The 23,497-nt window shown below is 55.2% G+C and overlaps 1 protein-coding gene across 3 annotated transcripts in view; it reads left to right on the top strand.

The window, feature by feature from the left end:
* Positions 1-23,497, top strand: part of SPSB1 (splA/ryanodine receptor domain and SOCS box containing 1) — a 62,269-nt gene that overhangs the window by 15,428 nt on the left and 23,344 nt on the right. The window contains exon 1 of one of the 3 annotated variants that reach the window (XM_031464007.2): positions 22,106-22,333. The exons of the other annotated variants lie outside the window; for them this stretch is intronic. The gene's annotated coding sequence lies outside the window, so the exon portion shown is untranslated. Of the gene's footprint in view, positions 1-22,105; positions 22,334-23,497 lie in introns of those variants that run through there. 3 annotated transcript variants of the gene reach the window in all.

Raw genomic sequence — 23,497 nt, 5'->3', positions numbered from 1 at the left:
GGAGGTGATACTGAAGCCGGCCCTTAGGACATGTAAGGACTGAAGAGGGAGGAGGCAGGAAAGTAGGAAAGAGATCTTTGGGGGAAGGGGATGTGCGTATGCTTAGGCGCTTCGATGGTACTCGGTGTGTAGTAAGCACTTCATAAATACTGTCGTCGAAATCAGCATGACTCCCAGGTTTCCAGTTTAGGTGTCTGGGAATCTGTTTTTATGGATGTGGAAACTGAGGCTGGAAGAGGCCGAGTGATTTGTCCAGGATCCAAGGTTGGAAGCCAGAACCAAAACTCATTGCTTTCCCATCAAGAAGTGAAGGGGTAAAGTGTGTGTATGTGTGTGTGTATGTGTGTGTGTGCACGTGTGTGTGGGGTGGAGATTTTCTGGCCACCAGGTGGAAGAGACAGTCTCACAGCCGCACGCAGCTGATTTCCTGTGGCGAGGGGACCGGTTCTCCTGAGCCCCTGCAGTTCCGCGGGCTTCTCGGTTGACTGCTTTTATTTTCCGTCGGCCTTCCGTTCATCCCACACGTTCGCCAAGGGCCTTCGATGCCGGGCTCTCTCCTGCCCTGGTCGCTGCTGGGGCGTGCAGACAGGAAACAGGGACACGGGCGAAGGCCTGAGGGGAGTCCCGACCGTTGTTGGGTTTTTGTGCCCCGGCTCTTCTGGAACTTCCCGATGCCCAGGTTGGTACGAGGGTCTGACCGAGCGTCCCACGGGAGCCAGGGGAAGTGGTGGACAGTCGTGCCTGTGACAGCCAGGTGGGGACCACAGGAAGCCACTGCTCTCACTCTCCCTTTCCGGGCAGGTGGTTTTGAGGCAGGTGCATCGTGGGGAGGGATGGCGTTTCCTGTGGCCTGGTGAGGGAGGCCCCGAGGGGTCTGGGCTGAGTTGGTGAGGGGTGAAGGTGGGTGTGGGCACCCAGAGGCCCGTGATGCCCCTGGGTCCTTGGGAGGTGGTCCTTGTGCCTCCCCAACTCTGGTCCTTCCCGGTCTCGCTGCCCCTGCTGTCTGTTCTCTTGGGCCCCTGCCTCTTTGTGTTTCCTCCCCAGCATCTCCTGAGCACAGCATCTCCAGGCGCTGGGGGACATGGCCCTCCGGTCATGTTCCTCCTTTTCCCTAAGGCCACCCCACCTCCACTTTCAGGCGCCCAGCATCCTGGAAGACCATGAGTTCTGATTCTGGCTATCGACCTGGATCCTGGACAGATGACTTAGCCTCTCTGAGCCTCAGTTTCCACAGTTGTAGAAATGGGCATGAGGATCACCGCAGGGACTAAACAAAGGACTGACTGAAGCGTGGCTGGTGCCTCGTAGGCCATTGTTGCCTTCATTCAGAGAATTGTGCCTTTGTCATCTAGCAGTGTGGGCAGCTCACCCAGGTCAGGGCCTCTGCCAGGCTCTGGTACAGCAGGGACCCCCTGAGGAGTCTCCATCCGTTGAGGGGACAGTCATATGAGCTGTAGCTACAGCACAGGGACTGGTGCAGGGGAAAGTTCCAAGGAAAGACTCTTGCCAGGAGCCCAACCTTGGCCAGGAAGGGAGGTCCTGAAGAGTAGGGAGGGGCGGGGAGCTGAGGGGACAGTGCGGGGAGGGCAGCCAGCAGCAACATCGTGTGGGCTGCAGGGCAGTGTGTGGGTATGGCAGGCTGGCGAGAGAGGCAAACAGAGGCCCAGCCTGGGAGCCACCAAGGCCACAAGGTGGGGCTCGCCTTGTCCGTGAGACACGCTCCACCCCGTCAGGCCAGGGCCTCACCCGCAAAGGCTGCTCCGCCTCGGGAGCACTGGAATGCAGGGGCCAGAGAGGAGGCGGGTGGAGGGACAAGGACAGCTCTGGGCCCTGCTGCTGCTCCCCGCCTCGGGACCCCCTGAAGTCAGGTTGAGACAGTCTTGGGTTCTGGGCTTGGTGAAGTCCTGGCCTGTGAGGCTGATGTGAGCAGAGAGAAGGCCTTACTGTGGAGCAGCCCCAGGTGGCCACCCGGATCAGAGAGAGGGGGTCGCAGGGCGGGAAGGGGCAGAGTGAACCTGGATGACAGTGGTGGAGGCAGCGGATTTTATGTAGCTTTGAAGTGCGGGCCCTCCCGGGCCCAGGCGCGACTGGTGCGATTTGGGTGGGGGTTGTTGTTGGTAGGGCCACCTCTCAACGGGGGGGCTTCAGAGCGCTGTCCAGCCTGGTGGTTGGAGGCAGGACAACCCGGTTTCCATGAGCTCCTGAGTCCACACCCCTGGTCCTGGGACTGCCAGAGCTGCTGCCTTCTCACCTTTTCTGTCCCCAGGGATCCCGTCCCAGACCTCCTGGAAAGACCCCGTCTGGGCCTGGCCCCGGGCCGCCACCTGCGGCCTGGTCCTGGGGTCAGAGGTGGGCCTCTCCTTCTCAGAGGGAGGAGGAGAGTCCATACTTCAGGCCCGTTGGATCAAGTGACTTCTGTTGTGGCGGCCAGACTCACCTGCCAGGACAGGGCCAGAGGTCTCTGCTGAGGACCCTGACGTCCCAGTGGTGTTTGTTTCTCACTGCTTCTGGGCACCCTCCCCCAACTCTGGTTCCTCTTTGCCTCCCTCTCAAATTTACACAGCAGATGCCTCCTTCTACAAATATTTACTGGGCACCCACTGTCTGCTATTGTTCTAGGCCGGGGGGGGGGGCGGTTACAGCAGGAGCAAGACAGACTGGAGGGTGATAATTAACCATTATTGTCTCTGGGACAGGACTGCCCTCTGTGACTCCAGGGTCCACCCACAACACCTCCTCCCTCCCTACCCCAGCCAGGTGGGTTCACCCCACATCGCTGAGGGAACAGGCCGCACACAGCTGGGTCTGGTCTCTGCGTTCAGTGCCTGGCCTGGGGGCTTGTAAGGAATCCAGGAGGCACTATGAGAGTCCTGGGGGTGTGGTGGGAGTTGCTGAAACATCCCCTGGGGCGAGGTCTTGGTTACCAAGGTCAGGTCCTGGTGCCGGCCTGGCACACAGGCCGGGACGGCACTGTGGAAAAGGTGACATCTTTGATCTAATCAGCCCACATTCCATGGTTGTGGGTTGACTGTCTTTCTGCATGAGGGCAGGACCTCCATCTACCGAGTTCGACAAGGTGGGGCACACAGTGGGGCTGAATCAGCCGATTACATTTCAGCCATCACCTTATCCCCACTGTAGGGTCTGACTGCACCCCTGTGTGGCTGTCCCCCACCCCTCCAGCTGAGCATGACCTTCCTTTTGAAGGTGCCCTGGACTGTGGGCTCCATGTCTCTTGTTTCCTTGTGGGGACTTTTCGTTGACGTCACTGGTGCTGTTGGGGCCACACCTCCCATCATGGCTTGTTTTCGTGGGATGGAATTATGGGAAGTTCTACTCGTGAGAGGTTGGCGTGATCAGGAGGGGTCACTCCCCAGGCTCCAGTGGAAGACCCTCCCCCCCTTTTTAAAATAGGCATCTGGCTTCTCCTCTGCTCCATTCACAGTCTCAGTTCCTGAGCCTCTGACCCACTCCCCAGGCCAAGGCAGCGGGACTGATGGGCTGAAAAAGGCAGCAGTGGAATTACAGGTACTGGAAATCATCCCATTTCCCTTTGAACCTTCTCCTTCACACACAGACACACACACACACACACACACACACACACACACACACACACACACACTAAGCTGAGAAAAGCTCTTAAACCTCCTCAGTTTAGTCTGAGAGACATCGCAGGCGGTGGGCCTTAAACATTTGCATTCCTTGGGCTTAGCCGGTTCTTTGGCGTGTCGAGTTTCTGGGTTAGTGGTACGTGGAGGGTGAAGCCAGAAGTCTTCACAAAGAAAACATGTGTGTGTGGTGGAATTCCAAATATCCCAGATGGCACGGAGGGGCCCCCAAGTACCAGAGCCCGTTCTGCGGGGAGAGCAGGCCCTGTGCTTGATCTAAACTCGCCCTGACCTGTTAGTCATCACCTTGGTACCCGGGAGGGAGGCATTTCAATAGTTCGGTTCTCAGACCTTTTGTGCACACTTACTATTCAGCCAAAAAATGGGTCAGAGAGCCATTCCAGAAGCTCGACACCCGTGCAGGAGACAGAAGCTGGAGGCTCACTAATGCTCTCTCATCACATCTATGACTCATCGGGAGGAAGGTTCGCCATTTGTACTGCGCTGCTGGTTGTGGCTGTAATGAGCCTTGGGCTCCAGAACCAGCCCAATTTCAGTGATGTTAAGATGTGAATCACTCAGTGTCACGAGAGGAGATGGGATGGGGGCACTGGCCTGGCGGGAGGCATTGCTCAGTTCGTGGAAGAGGTTTGTTCAACTGCAGTAGGTACCTCAGGGGGCAGAGGCGGGTTGGGGATGCAGCCCAGCAAAATCCCTGCCAGTGGGCACCATGAATCCAGTGGTCACTGGGTGTGGCCCCATTCTGGTCATTTATTTGCTGCAGCCTCTCAGCCCCTGGAGGAACAGCTGTGATGAGTCTGTGGTCCAGGTGGCAAAGGCCATCCCAGGTAACTCCCACCTGGGAATAACATCAGGTGGGGGATTTTAGTACCTACTCTCTCTGAGCTGCCATCCTGTGAGGGTCTTGAGTGGCTCTTTATTAACAACCCAAACCCCTGGGGCTTAGTCCCTGGCGACTGGGCTCCTTCTCTGTCCTAGACTCACCTCTGTAGCTTCTCGTCAGCCAGCACTCAGTAGGGACCAGGCAGGGACACATGTGCACCAGCATCATCTCACCCTCCAGTGCCCTGTCCCTGTGAGATAGATATGGTTATTGTCCCATTTTGCAGTTGGGGAAGCTGAGGCTGAGAAACTCCCAGGTCAGAGCTGGGCTTTGAGCCCAGGGCTGTCAGCTCTGAAGCCCCTGCCTGTTTCTCGCTCTCGCAGATTGTCCACAGATCCTCATTTGTCATTCCTCCCCAGTTTGCACCATAACTTGGCCTGTTGGTAAGTGACTTGCTGGTTGATTGAGAAGGGGTGTCTGTGAATAAGACCCAGGGTGGTGAGTGTTCCTCAGGGCCTCATGAGAAATGGCATGATTGCTGGGGAAAGATGTGCTTATGGGGTCCTGGGCCAAATTCTGGTGAGGCCAGGACCTCCTCGGTTCCACTGAGGGTGAAAGTTGGCAGGATATTCCAGAGGGTCAGGAGAACCAGTGCAGATGTACATCCGGTCCTGGACACTCCGATGGTCAGCAGGAGCCAAGGTGCAGCAGTGGGGGCCCCCGTGAAGGAGGAGCGTGCTGCTGCCTTGGACCGTCAGACACCTCGGCCCTCCCCCCAGCCCTCTTTCCTTTGTTGTCTGGCTGCATCAGACGTCTGGGTTTGCAGGGAGGTTCCTGAATGGGCTTTGGAAATAGGTCACTCCCTTCCCGTGCCGCCGGCACTGACCCACATGTGACCTTCCCCGTGGTGACAGTGTCTGGCCGTCACTCTTTGATGCTGTCTGTGGAGGGGCAGCGAGTATGGGGGGGCGGGGCGGGCACCCTTCCCCTACTCTGGCCTTCGAGGACTTCGCCGCCTCTGCGGCAGTGCCTGCCGGCCCTCCTCCCCTTGGCCACACTGGAAAGGGGAAATCCACGCTCCCGACCCTCCGTCTGAGCATCCGACCTTTTCCGCTCCGTGAGGTGCCCTGGCTGGGCCTGCGGCTTTGACTGTCTCGATGGAACAGACTGATTCCTGCTGAGCCAGAGCCGAGGGGGGCTGGTGGCCCCGATTTGGCCCCTCTCTGGCCCCCAGCCCCTCTGCCTGGCTCAGCCTCAGATGTTCCTTCCTCAGAATGGCTGGGGTTTTTCCGTTTCTCCACTGGCCAGCTTGGGGAGCCGTCCCTCAGGGACCATTGGCGGAGGCGGTGGTGGAGCTCGGAAGAGGCTCGCTGTATGGCCCAGGCGCCCAGGCTGACCCCGAAGGTCAGCGCTCCAATGTGGCCCAGTGCCTGGAGTCAGCGCTGGGCAGCGTGGCCCCGCACCTGAGCCTGAAGCCCTGTCTGCAGTGGAATGCTTAGTTTGGGCTTCATTTTGAAGCTCCGTGGACGGGAGAACACCAGACCCGTCTCTCTCCAAGGAGGTGGTCTCTTTCTCACGCCTGGCTGCCCCTGTGTCTCCAGGCACTGAGAGCCCAAGCTGGGCAGATTCTGGGGAAGTGACCTTTGCAGAATCCTGAAGGCCTCCTGGGCCCCAGCGAGGCAATACTTCATCCACGCCATCGACGTCCCGCTGCTGGGCTCCCAGTGTGGCGAGCAGTTCATTTCTCCTGCCATGCTCACACAACCAAGCACAAGTCCCCAGAACCGTGGGACTGGGCCTCTTCCCTCCCTCCTCTGGGGTCCTTCCTCCCCGTGGCCAGCAGGAAATTCGGGGGAACTTTTCCTGCAGGAAGGAGAACCAGGATACAGACCCCAAAGAGGAGGTCATGTGCAGGCTTGACGTGTAGTACCAGCCCCTCTTGGCTGCCTGGATCCCTCCTTGGGCATCCTGGTTGCCCTGTTCAGTCACAGTTCCTAGGGTTTTTTTCCCCATTTCTTTTTCCCTAGTTTTTTAGGCCGCATCTTTTTTGTGTGCCAAAGTAGGGGACCGAATCCCTGCTGTGCAGTCACACATTCCTGCTTTCCTTGGTTAGTTGGCATATTGGATACAGCTGGGGGGGGGCTCCAGGTGGGCAGTGCTTTGCAATGGATCCACCGCAGGCCCAGTGCCAGCACGTAGTGGGGCTCACAGCAATTCCTGGCATCTGTGACTGTGTCCTAATTAGCATCATCACATCTGCTGCCCTCCTCTGTGGCGGGTTCCACTGTGGGTCCGGTGATCAGCACGTAGTAGGTCCTCAGTGAGGTTTCGGGGAATGTCCCTCGCTGTCTTCCGTGGTGTGTCCTGGTGCCCATCCTCGGAAGGGTGGGCCCGGAAGGGCTGGGGTCCTGGATGCTGTGTACCCGGCCAGGAGGCCAGCCCAGCTGGGGACGGGTAAAGTCAAGACAAAGGCCTGGTTGTGCCCTCAGAGAAAACCCAAACCTGGGTTTCCCTGAGGCTGAAACTGCCAGTGCCCGGCCCGCCTTGTTCCCATAAAGGGAACTTTGTATGTGGCTCCCGGCAGAGGAGGAGACAGCCAGCGTCTCCCGGCGCCCAGACTCTCCCTGGGAACGGGTGTGACCACTGCGCGCTGCAGTGATAACTCCTGTGACCCTTGACCTCTTAGAGCCAGACGACATCAGGCCAGACAGTGAGTTTGGGACAACAAATCTGTTCTCCGTGTCTTGGGACCAGCATCGTCGGAGCCAGACCAGACACATTCTTTCTTGGAAAACCGAGTGGGTGGGGGCAGCAGGGACAGGGCTGCGATGCCGGCAACTTGTGAGCGGGTCTGCGTCAGCCCATCTGGAAGCCAGCCCCCCACCCGTGGCTGCCCCCTGAATGGAGGGCTTGTGTGGGCACTCTGGGGCCCCAGGGCTGGTAGTAGCTGGTGGAGCTGTGTCTGCTCCCACCGCTGACTCGGGGTTTTCCAGAAAAGAGCAGCCCGTGCAGGAGAGGGGAAGAGTGCCCTGTCTCTGGGCTCCGGCTGGCCTGGCTCCCTGGGGATGGTTTGGGCGTGTAGGGGTGAGTTCTTGCCATATTCGGGGACTGAGTTCTCAAGGAGTGAGGGGCCTGTGGGTCAACTGAGGGAAGGATCCAGAGCAGGTTGGGGACAGACAGATGGACACCTGACCACCCCTTTAGGAAGGTGGTGTAGGAGGGGACCTGTATCTGTGGCGCATAGTGGTTCGAGCAGGTGGCTTCACAGAATGGAAAGAGCCCCTCCCGCGTTCAGCAGGTATTCACTGAGCACCTGCTATGTGCCGCGTGCTGCTCCATGCCCAGACCTGTGGAGGTCACCTCCACAGAGGTGACCAAGACACCTGTCCTTATGAAGCATGATTTCGTATAGGGGGACAGGTCCTAAGCAGACAACTGGATGTCATAGGAAAGTGTGGGAGCAGGAGTGCTGAGGGCAGAGGACGGTGGCCATTTAAAGGAGGGTGGCTGGGAAAGGCCTCGCTGATTGGGCATCCTTTGAGCAGAGGCCTGCTGGAAATGAAGGCATGGCTGTCTGGGTCCCCAGGCTCAGTGTACCAGGCAGAGGGCTTGCTTGGGAAGTGCAGAGGCCCTGAGGTAGGAGCTTGGCACGTGCCAGGAATGGCAAGAAGGCCAGTGAGGCAGGACAGCGTGTGGGAGGAGATGGGGGCGAGGGGCATGGAGGTGCAGGAGGCTGGGCTGTGAGGGCTGTGGGGCCCCGTGAGACACCTGCTTTTCACTGAGTGGAACCACGGAGCAGTCAGGGCAGAGGAAGCCGGTGCTGAGGCCCGAGAGGGAGCAGTGAGGCCGTGAGGGTGGCCGGGTTCTGGATGGATTGAAGATCCAGGGTTTGCTCCAGGACTGGCTTGAACTTTTGTCCCATCGCTCACACAGGATGTGGCCAGGGATAAGGTGGGCCACCCTGAGGCAGGGCTGCCCCTCCTCCAGCAGACATCAGTCCTGCTGTGTGCGAGGTGCTGGAGCAGCCTGGTCCCTACCTGCAAGGAGGGACAGACAGGCAAGAATATCAGCGGTCACAGCCTCTCTCCCCCCGGACTGAGCTGACCAAGGGCCAGGGCGTGGCTGCCCAGCACATATTTGGGGAAGGAGTGAACGACCAGAACACACAGGTACAAAAGAGTAGGACACAGCATAGAGGCATCTAAATGACACTGGGGAGAGGTCAGAAAGGCTTTCCAGAGGGAACCTGAGTCCAGTTGCAAAGTCCAAATGGGGAAAAAACCTGATAAGAAAGTCTGGACGTTCCAGATGGAAGAAACAGCATAAACAAAAAAGTAAAGTCTTTAAAAAGCTTGGCTTGTTGGGTTGGTTAGAATTTTCCAGTTGCAAGAGAGAAAAAACCCAATCCACACAGCCTTAAGCAAAAAGCAACTGGTTTGCTGAACTGTAAGCAGCTAAAAAGTCAAGGGGTTTCAGGCACAGCTGGATCCAGAAGCTCAAACCCTGGCATCAGCAATTACCTCTCTCTCTGTGTAAGTGTCTGTTTTCTTTCTTTTTGGCATCATTTTCAGAAGGTCATTTAAGCAAAAGTCCCAAGATTGGCTCTGACTTGCCTGCAAACTCACTGTCACAGGGGTGGGTGATGCCCTCCTCTCGCAGATCGAGGTTGTGCACCCCTCCACCAGAGCCCGGGGCCAGGAGTGGGGACAGGGGGTCCAAGCCAGAATTGAGCTGCATCATCAGAACAAGAGAAGCCCGGTGCTGGGGCAGAGGGCTCAGGTGCCCACCCCAGCTCATTAGGGAAGATGTGCATCTTTTCATCTGGTGGGTGTTCCGGGGAGGACAGTGGCAGGGAAGGGGGACAGAATGAGGCTGGGAGGGCAGTCAGAACCAGGTCATAAAGCACTTCTACATGTGAGAGTTTGACCACTGTCCTTGAGGTGATAGGCACCAGGTGATCTGTGTGTCTCCTGGATGGCCCCCAGATGGTTTTAAACAGGGAAGCAGCAGAGTCAGATGAGGGTTTGAGAAGGCCAGGACCTCAGGCCAACTCAGCACAGAGCCTGGCACGGGGGCCCCCTCCCCTTCTTGCTTCCTCCTGCTGCGGGCTGTCATGCTCCCCCCCACGCCCCTCTCCATATGAGGCCGTCTGGACAAATTTGGGTGGCTGAGTTGAATCCTATCATTAGCTTTGCCCTCAGCATCCTCTCAGCCCTCATCTTATCCGGAGAGCTGTTTGGTTCACTTCCCTCTTTTAGCTGCTGGCTGATGTTTGTGGCGGATGAGCAGGGTGTGTTTCTAAAAGCAGCCGGCTGCCCGGTGAGGCCGCCTTTTCACTTGGGTGGCCCTGCTTCCTGGGCTGGCACAAAACTCCCTGTAGCTGAATTTTTTTTCTCCATAAAAACTCGAGGGACGATGTATCCTGTCTGCCTGACTCCTCCCGGGAGCAGAGCAGATGCTGTAAGGGGTCTGGGATCCAAGAGGTCAGGCTCACCCACCCACCCCACCCTGTACCTCCAGGGCTGTGTCTGACCCCAGGCGTGTGGCTGGGCTGGTGGCTGGCGTTTGTTGAGGAAAATGGTCAGGCGGAATGTTCTCTGTGGGGCTGAATTTGCTCTTCTCCACCTTTGGTGCTCATGAGATTTCTTGGGTCATGAAGCGTCACTCCACACAGCCACCTGAACTGCCCACAGCCAGTTAGTGGGTGGTGTCCGAGTGGTCACCCAAAGGGCCCCTTGAGCAGTGGCTGAGAAGGTGTGATGGGACCTCGTGCCCCCAGGATCACTGCCTGCGGGTGGCCCAGTGTTTCCCTGGTGGGTGGGCTAGCATGGAGTGAGCGCTGGAGGGCACAGCCCAGAAACTGAGCGGTGGGTCTGAGAACCCTGAAGCTGCCATGCTCACAGGCCCTCCTGCAGCCGCAGTGCCCGCCTTCCAGAACTCTGCCGCCGGGCACGGGCATCCTTGCCTTTCCGCCCTCTGCTTACCAGCCCCGCCACCAGCCGCCTTCCCTCCCACCCACGTGGCAGAGTGGTAACCCCCAGCCGACGGCTTCGAAGGGGCTTTCCTCTTTCCTGCAGTTTAGTCTGCGTCGGTTTAACTTGAGAGACTTACTGCCTCTGAGTCAAAACATAAAAATCCCCCTGGATGCGCCATGGTGTTTGCCACCTTGGGAGCAGCTGGCGCCTCCTCCGGGGGGGTCCCTAATCCTTCCCTTCCAGCCACAGCCAGATGGGTGAGGCTCCTGGGTCCTGAGACTCCCAGCCTCCGCAGGCCGGGTCCCCAGGGCAGGCGCTCAGAACTGGGTGTCAGGGTGAGTCGCCATCCTCTGGTAAAACTGCTGCTTCCCGCTGGGGGAAGTGCACAGCGCCCTCTGTCCAAGTGCTGTACACGTGGGGCGGGGGTGCCGGGTGACCCTGGGAGCTAGCCGCCTCCAGAGTGACCGCTTCTGAGACTGTATGAGTAGAAATTGGTAGCTTTCTTTTTTTTTTTTAATTGAACTATAGTTGATTTACAATGTTGTGTTAATTTCTGGTGTACAGCAAAGTGATTCAGTTATATGTGTGTGTGTGTGTGTGTGTGTATAATAGCCTTTTCATAAAAGGCTATTACAGGATATTGAATAAAGTTCCCTGTATTTTTACTTTTATCTCCTCCTGTTTAATTTCTTCTTCTTTTTTTTTTTTGGTATGTATTTCATAACATGTATCATCTATCAATACAGAAGCATGCCAGTATAATGCGTGCACAATATGTCTTTGGGGGGATATATGCTTAAAAGTTTGCAAATCTGGTGCATAACCAAAAAAGGCTAGTGCATTCTGCTGTATATGAGCTCTGGTTTGTGAAGGGAGGGGGCATCACTGGAGTCCAGCAAAGGCTGTGGCAGGGGACATGCATGTACAGGGGACAGAGCGCTGGGCGTGGGGTGGGCAGACGGCAGGACCCTGGCTCTTTCCCATGTTTTGGGCACTGTGTGCCACCTGGATTTGCGGGGCCACGGGTGCTGGGTCTGGTGGAACACGCTTTTAGAGGAGTTTAGGGGAGAGGTTTGGCCCCTTGTAGGCACCATTTCTTAAGGTCTAGATCAAGGGTTAGCAAATTCTAAGGGCCAGATAGGAAATATTTAGGCCTGTTGCAACTACTTGACTCAGCTGTTGTAGTGGGCGTGTGAGTGAGCGGGAATGCCAGAGGCAATGTGTAAACAAAAGGGAATGGCTGTGTGCCAATAAAACTTTATTTGCAAAAACAAGCGATGGCTATGTACCAATAAAGCTTTGTTTGCAAAAACAGGCAGTGGGCCAGACTGGCTCATGGAGTCATTGTTTGCCAAGCTCTGGTCTAAATTAAGAGGACGGGCCTAGTGGAGCCCGGAACCAGCCAAAATTACCCACCTAAAAGCAAGTCCCCAACCTTGTTCCAGTAGACTTCCCCTTGGGGGGCCTGGGGGTATGGTGTGGTCCCACAGAGTTTGCAGAGCAGTAAGCAGCCCCTTCCCTCAGCCTATGGAACACTCAGCTCTGGCTTTCACACCTCTTTTAGAGCCAGGGAAATGTGGCTGTGAGAGTCAGGGCTCTGCTCATCAGAGAATCAAAAAACAGCAGAGCCAAGAGGGGTTTGGAGGCCCTTCAAACTGGCATCCCTCGGGATGTGGAGGGAAAACGTGTAGGAGGAACATCCCCTTCTCTTCAAGGGTGGGAACCCCTAGAGTTGAAACCTGCCAAGCTCTTCTCCTGCAGGACTTCTCAGAGCCTTTAAGATGCTGATGGGCTCTGTGACTCTTTAGGAAGGGATATCCTATTTCCCCAAACTCAGAAGCAACTTTTCAGGTGCTTAAGGATCTGTCCAGACCGCCCTGGGGAAGAGCTGATCTCCTGCAACCCTTTATTTTATAGATGTGGAAACCTATCTCCCAGAGAGGCTGAATGTCTTGCTCAGGTGACACAGAAGGCTGGTGACAGTGTTGGGACGTGCACAGGGTTCGTGGCCTTGTCCTGACACAGAGTCACAGATGTGGGTGTCTGGGGTTGTGCTTCTGGCCACATGGGGTTGGTTTTGCCGCAGGGATGCACTGCGTCCTTTTGTCCGAAGCCCGCTCTGTCTCAGGGTTTCCCAACCATGCACGTTGACCTTACGCACAAGGTAATTTTTGATATGGGGCCGTTCTTGCCTGTAAGATATTTAACAATATCCCAGGCCTCCACTCACTAGATGCCCCCCCCCATTGTGACCACCAAAAATGTCCCCAGACTTGGCCAAATGTCCTCTGGGGGTAAAATCACCGTGGTTAAGAACCCCTGTTTTATCTTAAGCCAGTCGGTGTGGATCGTTCATTTGCTGGAATTGTTGGTAAATGGTAGAAAGATTTACCCGAGCTCTGGCAGAGTGTAGGAAAGTTCTCTTCGGGGCACAGGGCAAAGGGGGAGACATCCCAGGCAGGTTGCCAGGAGAGTCCTGAAGGTGTGAAACAGCACATGCTGCTCAGTTCTGCAGACCAGTTGAGAGGTTCCTGGGGTGAGGAGAGCACACCTGGAGAGGGAGGCAAAGGTGAGATCCTGAATGGGTGGAGGATGTGCGCGTCACAGTCAGAGGACTTCACGCCAGAGCAGGAGGGGAATGACCTTGCAAGCGGGGAGTGTTCTGGAAAGTCGATGGGTTGGTGGGAGGGGTGCAGAAGGCAGTGGCGAGGAGATCGTTCCAAGAGGTGAGCCTGGCAGCCAACCAGAAGTCAGGCCTTGGCCTTGGATGGAAGGCCAGGAGGACAGTGGGCTGGGATGCGGACGTGTCCAGCGGCAGGGATGTGGAGAACCTTCTGCAGGCAGTGTCACTCTACATTTTATTCTCGAAACTCTGATGCTCTGAAGCTCTGGGAGTTTTTTTCTGCGCCTGATGCCTAGAGTCCAGGGAGGAAGATTGTACTGGATGACAGACAGCTGGTTCAGAGTGGCCCAGATCTAGGTGGCCCCACGTCTGTGTAGAGGAAAAGTGAAACCTGATGGTCTGCGTGAGCCTCATGCCACCATTCTGGGTACACAGGGCGTCCTTTCTCACCGAAGTTTTTAAATAGTTGCTGGGTGTCTGAGTTAGGGCACGGGGCAGGGGAGGGTTTGTTTCAAAGTCTAACATGGGCTCACAGAAAGGAAAGGGACCACCCCCCCCCACGCCGGTCAGTTAGGTGTTTAAGGTGATGGAGAACATGCAGAGAGCCCCGGAGGGTCTGCCTGGGTCTGGAGTGGCAGCCTTCCCGGTCGGCAGATGGGGTGAACTAGCAGGGACACGTGTGTGAACCACACTGGGGGCCAGGAGCAGCCGTAAGAGCGAGTGAAGTGTTCAAGAAAGCCTTTCTGTGACAAAGCGGGCTGAGGTCAGTGTGGGAACAGCCTTTGGTGCCCGTCTTGGAAGTTTCGACTCGATCCTCTAAGCAGGAGGAAGCCACAGAAGACGTCAGACCAAGAGCATCAAGATGAGAATCGTGCACGTTTACAGGAGAATGTACGCACGTATCACAGGCGCTCAGTTCGCAAGATGCTCCCAGGAGACGCGGCTCGATCTGAGTCAGCATTGTTAATAGATGCTTGTTCTGCATGGAAAAAACATGGGGTTTTGGTGCTGTCAACCTTTGCCCGTTTCTGTAGGTAATTTTTTCCACAATGAAAATAGCTGCATCGTTCCTAATTATATTGCACACTCATTGTGAGGAAACTGAATGATGCGTGTAAATATGAAGAAATACAAATCACTTGCAATTCTAGGACACCCACGGTAGGATTCTGACAGCTGACCGTGTGGTGCTGATGACGCACACGTGTAACTTCACGTAACGCTTTGCGGGGAGTGTTTTGGGTTTGCCTGCATCCTCTCTGCTGCTTTTTCTGTCCTTCAGTCTCATCCCTAACTGATGTTAACCTATAACATGTCTTTCCGCCCTTTTTAAAAAAATTGTGGTAACACGTATGACAAATTTTACCATTTGTCTTAGTGATCTTGGGCTGCCAAAACAGAATACTATGGACAGAGTGGCTTAAACAGCCAACATTTCTTTCTTACAGTTCTGGAAGCTGGGAAGTCCACGAGCAAGGAGTTGGTAGAACTGGCGTCTGGTGTGAACCCTTTTCCTGGCTTCCAGTCTTACAGTATACTCAGGTGGCCGAGAGAGATCGCTCTCTGGTGTTTCATCTTATAAGGGCACTAATTATATTCACAAGGGTTCCACCCCCATTATCTAATTACCTCTCAAAGACCTACCGCCTAACACCGTCACACTGGGGGGTAGGATTTCAACATAGGAGTTTTGGGGAACACGAACATTCGGCCCATAACATCCTAACCATCTTTGAGTGCACACATCAGTATGTTAAGTACGTTGATGAAGTTGTGCAACCATCATCACCATCCGTCTCCCTAACTCTTTTTATCTTACAAAACAGAAACTCTGCCCCCATTTAAACTACAACTCCCTCATTCCCCCACCCCCAGCCTTTGGCAACCATCATTCTGCTTTCTGTCTCTGAATTTGAGGTGCTCTTGGTACCTCATGTAAGTGGAATCACACAGTATTTGTCTTTTTGCGACGGGCTTATTTCACTTAGCGTGATGTTGTCAAGGCTCATCCGTGTTGTAGCATGTGACAGGCTTTCCTTTTTCAGGGTGAATAGTATTCCATTGTGTGGAGCTACAAGTTTTGCTTATCCATACATCTGTTGAAGGGTATTCCGGTTGCTTCCACCCTTTGGCTCTTGTGAATAATGCTGCTGTGCACACAGGTGTACAAGTATCTGCTCGAGACCCTGCTTTCAATTCTTCTGGGTCTGTACCCTGAAGTGAAAGACAGTCATCCTTTTTTTTTTTTTTTTTTTTTTTTTGAGGAACCGCCATACTGTTTTCCACAGTGGCTGTGCCATTTTACATTCCCATCAGCAAGGATGTGGGTTCCAATGTCTCCACATCCTCGCCAACATCTATTATTTTCTTGTTCTTTTTGTTTTTACCCTAAGCCTTTTATTGAAGGTTAAGGGCACCTCGGCTAGTTCCATACCTTCCTGCCTGCCCAGGCGTATAAGTGTATGTATCTTTTGGGGACACCATTATTTTATTAAAATGGGCTTGGTGGGGAGGGTGTGGCTCAGTGGTAGACCACATGCTTAGCATGCATGAGGTCCTGGGTTCAATCCTAAGTACCTCCATTAAAAAAATAAAATAAGTAAATAAATAAACCTTATTACCTCCCCCCAAAAAGAAAATTTAAAATAAAATAAAATAAAATGGGTTTGCCTTTCATATTCTACCCTGCCGTTCTCACTGAAGGCCTGTGGAAATGCCCCCAGGCTCCAGGGTGGCTCTACCTTGTGTTTTAAATTGCCATGTGATGAAGAGTTTGTGGCACAGACGCACTGGAGTTGTCCACTTGATCAGTTGTCTTTGGTGGCAACATGCTTAATTGGGAGTGGCAGAAAATGGTGGTGACTCTGTAATAAACACCTGTACTGATGTACTTGGCACAGGTGCTTTTATTCTTGTGGCGCAGGGGTGGGATTGCTGGCTCGGTCGCCAGTTTGTTTCCCAAAAGCTACAAGATTTCGATTCCACCAGCCATGTGGGTGCCTGTCCCCACCAGCAGTAGGCACCATCTCTCTGTTGACTGTGTAGAAATCTAGGGGGATGCAAAGTGCTAGCTAGCTCACTAGTGCTTAATTTTATGTTTCCCTGTTTCCTGGACAGGTTGGCTGTCTTTTGGTACAAGTTTATTGGCCGTTCGCGTTTAGTTTTTTTCCTAAGTTGCCTCTTCAAGTCCTCTGGACATTTGACTGTTAATCTAAGGACCAGAAGCAAATGTGATAAACTGTGGACAGCTGTTTGTTGTAGGTGTTGAAAGTATGTGTCTCTTTTGTGCATGTTTGAATTACAAATTTTCCAAATTAAAAAAAAAAATAGACTAATACCTAAGTGAGAGGGTTTTAGGAAGACCAGTTGGGGTCAGAGAGGTGCTGGGGGCAGGGAGACCAGCTTGGAGACTTGCAATAGCCTTGTAGGTGATAATGACTCAAACAGTGAGAGTGGGGACAGATTTGGGCAAGTATGGGAGAATTCATACCATTTGGTGATAACGTGGGAAACCAAGGAGATGAAGAATCCAGGGAGATGAGGGGTTTGAATCTGGATGACCGACCAGGAAGATGATGGCAGAACTTGGCAGAGATGCAGAGGCTGGGAGGGGCCGTGGATGAGTCTGTCAGAGGAGGGATCTGTGAGAGTAGGGGGCAGGGTTGCCGTAAGGGTGATGCCATTGGGTGATGCATCAAGTTCAAGGGAAATGTTCCCTGGAGCCACGAGCGCAGAGGAGCCTGTGAAGGGAGGGCCCCTGAAGAACACCTGTGTTTAAGGGGCAGAAGGAGGAAACTGGCCAAGGAGCTGGGCGAGAGCCTTGCAGGATGGGGGGGTACACTGTCGCGGAAAACAGCTTCAAGGTCAAGAACATGGTCAGGATTTTCAGATGCGGTTGCCAGGTAGAGGAGATGCTTTTTTAGGCCGTTCAATTTATCGATTAGGAGGTGGTAACCTTGGAAGACCACTTTTCCCTGAAGTGGCTGGGGCCTGAAGTCAGCTCGCTGGGTTCTGCAGCCCGAGTGCATGAAGGGTGACAGAGGCCACAGGAAGTGTGGGTGGCTGCAGGAGAGGGCCTCGGCCCCGGCCTCTGTGGCAGTCCGGCTTGGCTCCAGCACTCTTCATCAGCACATGTGGATTGAGCTGCCCTTGAGGGCCGTGCCAGGCACCGGCCACCCCAAGTGTCCGAGGGGAATTCACCAGAAGCCACCTTCCTTGTGACAACCCCAAGAACCTTGGTCTGCACTCTTCAGTGTCTGTTCCCGGAGCAGCCCCGAGGGACCAGAGGACACATGAGTCACTTCCTGGACAGCAACCTGTCCCAGCTTCTTAGCCATTTTGGGCTTGGCCTTTCATGAATTTATCTTCCTTTTCAAGTCAGCTTCTATTTCCTGCCGGTCCTGTCTCCTTGTGGGGTTTCTGAAGCACCTGCAAGCAAGAAACAGCGTGTGAGCAAGCCTGTGAGGATTCAAGTCCTTCTTTTTCTTACTCCAGATGAAAAGAAGAGAGATTGGCAAGGAGGTCTGAGGACCCCATTAGCTAAGTAAATGGTGACGTTCCATCACGGCCTTTTTCCTGTCCAGCAGGACTCCTGGGAAAACAGCTCCAGGTGGGGACAACCTTGGCCATTGGTTGGCTTAAAATGCAGAAGGGGTTTGGCTGGGGATGGCGGCTGATGCCTCGGCATTATTCAGCATTTGCTCCAGTAGCGTCAGGATAGAGGGACCCTCCCTTCCATCACGTAATTTTTCTACCCCTCAGGATTTTTTCTCCTTTATTTTTATATAAAATGAAGCATTTTTTTTATTGTAGTAGAATAGCCGTAACATAAAATTGCGCATTTTAACCATTTGGAAGAGTACAGTTCAGTGGCATTAAGTACATTCACATTGTGTGACCATCACCACCATCCACTTCCAGACCTTTTTCATCTTCCCAAACTGAAGCTCTGTCCCCATTAAACACTAACGCCCCCTGCCCTTGCTCCAGCCCCTCCGACTTCCACTTTCTGTCTCTATGAAGTTGACTACTCTCGGTACCTCATGTGAGTGGAATCGTATGGTATTTGTCTTTCTGTGGCTGGCTTCATTCACTGAGCTTCACGTGAATGAAGGTTCATCCATGTTGCAGCGTGTGTCAGAATGTCCTCCCTTTTTAAGGCTGAATGACACTCCATCCGCAGAGCGTGCCTACACTCTGTCTCGCTTATCCGTTCACCCGTCGGTGGACACCTAGGCTGCTTCCACCTTTCAGGTGTTGTGAATGATGCTGCTGTGAACACAGGTGCACCCATAACCGTCTGACACTCCGCTTCCGCTTCTTCTGGGTCCACACCCAGGAGTGGACTTGCTGGATCATATGGTAGTGGTAATTCCGCGTTTGCTGTTTTAAGGATTTGCCATTCCATTGGCCACAACAGCTGCACCGTTTTACAAAATGAAGCACTTTTACTGGATGATCTTTAAGGTATCTTTACACTTCAAAAGAAGGTTTTGGTTCTCTGGTTCCATGGTCAGTGGCTGGAAGATGATCTTTGGAGTTAAGATTTGAGCACCCGATCATCATGTATCAGTGAGACTTACCACCACCACCTAAGCCATTAATGCACGTGCAAGGCGAGATGCCCTACCCGTCGTGAGGGCCGTGTGAGTATCCGGCATTGTCTGAGGACCTACTATGTTCTGGAAACTTTTTGGCCTTTTGAATATATGCATTATCATTATCTGCAGGGTAGGTATTTATCATCTCTCTCATTTTTGCGGGTGAAAAATTAGTGATGCTTTCTCATGATGTTGGTTGGAAGTGGTATCTCTTGGGTTGTCAACACACTTAAGATGTTCTGTTTACCTAAAAGAAATGTTCTGATTCTTTCTTCCTGGTTCTTAACGTACCTCCCCCAAAGTACTTATGGAACCACTGACCCTCACGGCACTTTTCATTAAGCGGTGCAAGTGTAGCTGCTCTGTGGAAGGAGGGGACATCGCCCCTCCATTTCAAGTGCTTTCTGGTTCCACTGGGGGGGCCGGGGTGGAAGGGCTTGGATGAACTTTTGGTGCAAACTTTCTGATCTGTCCCCTCCCTACCTGGCCTCCGTACCCGAGTCCCAGCTTCCTGTTGTGGCATTCAAGGCCCTTGCCTTCTGGCTCCAGATTATGTTCCTCTCCCCCCCACCCCAATTACCCTCCAGATGCTTCAAATGGCATTCTAGTCACTGACCACCCCCCGAGTCCCAACTACACCTCCCCACCTCTGTGGGTGGGCTTCTCTCACTGCCTGGGGTCTGCCTGCTTCCTCTCTCAGCTTGTCTGTTATTGAAGTCCCAGCCTTGGTCAGGAATCGAAGGGGACGTCCCCGAGAGTCCCACTCATCCTCCACCCCCACCCATCTCAGCAGCGCCCCCCAGCCCCGACCCGGGTCGTGCATCCTGCATCCGCTGTAGCTGTTTCACTGTGCTCTCTCCTGTGGGGCCGTGGGCACTGGCGGCTCGCTGGCCTCAGGGTCCCCAGCCACTCCAGGCTCTCCTGCGGGACAAGCCGTCGCGTTTGCTGAACGGATTGTTAGTGGTTAGAGAAGAGCAAGGCTGTGTCGGGAAGCTTTTTACTTTCCCTGATGGTTTAAATTTTCCTTCACCACATGAGGGGAAAGACCACCAGGAGAAAGCCAGCGTGCGGACATTTAAACAGAAGACGCTTCGCTAGCCGGGCTCCTGTGTGTAAGGCGGCGATGGCTGCCCCGCCCAGGGCCTGAAAGGGAAGCGGGGAGTGCAGGTGCGGATGCCAAGCAGGGTCCGGCTTCTTAGTGCAGTGATTCTTGGCCCCTTCACCTCCCCCTCTGAGATCAAATTCCTCACCTGGAGATCTGGAAGAAACTTCTCCATCAGCTCAGGTGAGAGGAGGCGTGGGCCTTGCTGGTGGTTTCTGCCTAGTAGTCCTAGAAATGCCCCATTTCAGTTCCCAGCCTGTCAGAGTCGGGGTCTGAGGCTCCAGCCCCGCTCAGCACCCCCTAAAGAACAGCTCTGTGTGCCCGGGGCATGGTGGGGGCGGATGCGGGCCCCCAGGTTCCTCTGCGACAAGCAGAGGCTCGGCCTGGTGGGCCGGTGGGGCCTGGAGGTTGGATCCTGACACTCAGGTGAGCCAGGCCTTCACCTCTAAAGGTCCTGATTTGATATTTTTAGAAAGAGGGACCCTCTCAAGGTGCCTGGCCCACCCAGTGGAGCCGTCATCGCCACTGTGCCTGCCATTGGTGCCCCTCGCGTCCTGGAGCACAGCCCAGGCGGGTCCCACACCCGCAGGAGCCCCGGCCCCAGCCCTGGAGCCACCGCCCTGCCTGGTCAGTGAGGTCGCTGACTTTTTTAACTTCCAGATCTCCCTGGTTTGGGGACAAGAAACCCTTTTTGGGGGAGTGGGAGAACCGGGTGAAGGTGGGTGTGGGCAGAGATGCACCCCAACCTCCTGCCCGGCCCCCCGCTCCCTCCCTCCAGCTGTGATCAGCGACTCCCCTGCCCTGCTGGGGCAAGGTCCTCTGGGCATCCCTGGGCGTAGCTCCCACTCAGAGCCTCAGCCCCGCCCTCCTGGTGGGGACGCCCTGCAGCCCGGCTCGGGCTCCCCCTACTGCTTCCCAGTCCCCTCTCCCCTTGCGGCTTCTTTCTCTGTCTCTCTGTCTCTGCTTCCCTCCCTGTCTATCTCTGTCTGTCTGTCTCTTTCTCTCTGTGTGTCTCTCTCTGCTTCTCTGTCTCTGTGTGTGTCTCTCTGTTTCTGTTTGTCTCTTTCTGTCTCTGTGTGTCTCTCTGTCTTTACATCTGTCTCTTTTCGTGTCTCCATCTCAGTCTCTGTCTCTTTATCGTGTGTCTCTGTCTCTGTGTCCCTCTGTGTCTCTGTCTCTCTGTCTGTGTCTCTCTCTGTCTCCCCGTGTCTTTCTCCATCTCTCTCTCTCGTCCCCGGGGAGGCCCGTGAAGTCAAGGTGGGCTCTTCTCACCTGAGACCAGTGTGGCTTCAGTAAGTTGGGAAAATGGACTGGTGTGCCCGGCAGCGTGGGGTGGGGGAATTCAAGAGGGTGAGTCAGGACCAGCTTGTCAGGGGTTTGGACCTGCTGCCACATTCTCTGTCCAACGTCAGCAGTCTGTCCGCAAAAAAGGTGCCCCACCTTCCCAGTGAGGGAGCAGAGAAGAGAGTGAGGCTTGAAATCAATGCCTGGAAGACACTGAGGGCTCAGGTGCAGATCCACAGTGGGGGAGAGAAACCTCTTCCCGCCTCCCCCCCGCGCCCCGGGAGACCTAGAGACAGGCTGGGGTATCACTCAGCTCTCCCTCTCCCTGGTTTCCACTGGGGCCTCCCCATGGTTTGTGCTCATGGGTCCTGGGACAGCCGGCTGTGGGGGGCCTCCCCTGTTTCCGGGAGGAGGTGTGTCACTGCCAGGGTTCCCAGGTCTGCTGACATGGCAGTTCACGGTCAGTGCCCAGCTGTGCCTGAAGACCCCCTACGGACAGCCCTTGGTGGGTGGCTGTGGGCAGGGGGCAGTCCTGGCAGATGGCCCACCAGCCCTGGCTGGAGCCTGGTAAGGGGGGCACTTTCCTATTTGCTGCTGAGTTTCTGTTCATTTTATGACAAGTTGCTTGGGGACAAGAGAGCTGGTCGCTGCTAGAAGGGGAGCAGGGAATGGGGAAGGGGCCAGTGCTGCCAAGCGTCTGCCCCTGCAGGCCGGCTGCGGTCCACACCTGCCAGGCTGGGCCCCCTGTCATTCTGGAACGTGATGATGGCCGCTGAAACGGCGCGGGGCCCACCCGTGACTGTCCTGCTTCCTCTGTGACTCCAGCCTTGCCTCTCCGGGTGACCCTGAGTGGGGGGGGGGAGGTCCCTGGGTCTTGAGGAAGATGCAGTGGCAGCTGGAGGAAGGGAACGGGTTACAGACCAGCCTCCCATTGGGCCTGCAGCCTCCCTTCTGGAGGGCTTTTAAAAACTGGCCGATTACCTTGTAATTGTTCCCAGCAGTGAGGAGCGAGTCCAGTGTTTGTTTTGCCTTCTGTGTTCTCCGGGCCAGCGGTAACCAAGGGCCGCTTCCCCTTGGTGACGGTGGAGCTCACTCAGGCCAGGGCTGATCCAGCCCCGGCGAGGGAGGCCTGGGGACCCACAGGGCCTGGCTGCTGGCAGGGAGGGCACCCTGCTCCCGGAGTGTCAGGGAGCTGCCTGCCCTCCACCTCCGTACCCCAAGCCTGAAGACCTGTTTCCCTGCTAGTGCTCCCCCCAGGCACTGGCCCGAAATATTCCAGAATTCCGATCCTCCGGTAGGTGCCTGGGAGACCGGGAGGCCACTCGCTGGCAGGCCGTGTGGGGGTGGGTTGCGGGCAGGGTTGTGGACCTCAGCCGGGATGCTGCTCAGGGCTGGGGGGCTGACCTTCATTCTAGATTCCAGCAGGACGCGGGGTCCTGAGCTAGTTCTGAGGGAGATTTTGCGGGAGAAGGAGACGGGCTGTAAAACTGACCAGGGCAGACTCTGTGGCCAAGAGGGCCAGGACCAATCTGAGATGGACCGGATTCCGATCGGGTAGGGTTGTTTGCAGTGAAAGGAATGGCGTTGTAACAGGTGTGGCCACAAGAAAGTGTGAGGCTCCTGGAGGTGGCCGGGCTGGCTTGGCTGGTTGGCAAATCGGGGCTATTTGGAGTAGCAGGGAGAGTTGAGGAGGCTTGTCAGGAGCTGGGAGCAGGGACAGAGTGGGGTTTGGAAGTGGTGCTGCCGCCACCTTGGTCTTCCCAGACCCTGAGTGACAGAGGGCTTCTAGAAAATCTGGGCCAGGGAATCCACAGCCTGTTTTACGCACCCCCACTCGTTGGTCTGGCAGAGGACGGGGCCCTGACAGGCTCTGCCCACGACTTCTGTTAAACTTGTCGGCTTCTACATTGGTTGGTTAGGAGTCAGTTATGTTTCGGGACTGGCTTCCTGGAGAGGGATGGACGTGCCTCCGTTTTCTTTCTTTCTGATGTGTTTCTTCCCCGCCTCTGCCTTGGGGAGGACCCACAGCACAGCCCCACCCACCTGGGCACACAGATCACCTGAGATAGGGCTGTTCAGAGGCAGTCAGCGACAGACAGGCCTGAGGCTCTGCATTTCCAACAGGCTCCCAGAAGATGCCTGTGCTGGGGCCCATGGGCTCCCTGGGTGTGACCAGATGCAGAGGGTGACCAGCTCCCTCCCTCCTAAAGAGAAGGAGTTGTCCTGCTCTGCATGCAGTATCTCAGGTGCGTCTGGTTTTCTGTTCGGGGGCCCAGAGAGGGGGTCCTGTCAATCAAGAGCAGGGATATCTGGGCGGGGGGCTGGGGCATGGCACTGGGGGACTGGCCCGAGTGCCTCTGTCCGACTTTCACATGGACTCCTTCCACCAGCCAAGCTGCCAGTACTATTTAACCTCAGTGATTCATTGAAGTGCGTTTCAAGGGAAGGCGTTGTGTTA

This window comes from Camelus dromedarius, chromosome 14, assembly GCF_036321535.1.
Source record: "Camelus dromedarius isolate mCamDro1 chromosome 14, mCamDro1.pat, whole genome shotgun sequence".
Classification (NCBI taxonomy): Eukaryota; Metazoa; Chordata; class Mammalia; order Artiodactyla; family Camelidae; genus Camelus; species Camelus dromedarius.
The sequence above is the reverse complement of the archived record's forward strand: the minus strand, read 5'-3'. Positions and strand labels throughout refer to the sequence as shown.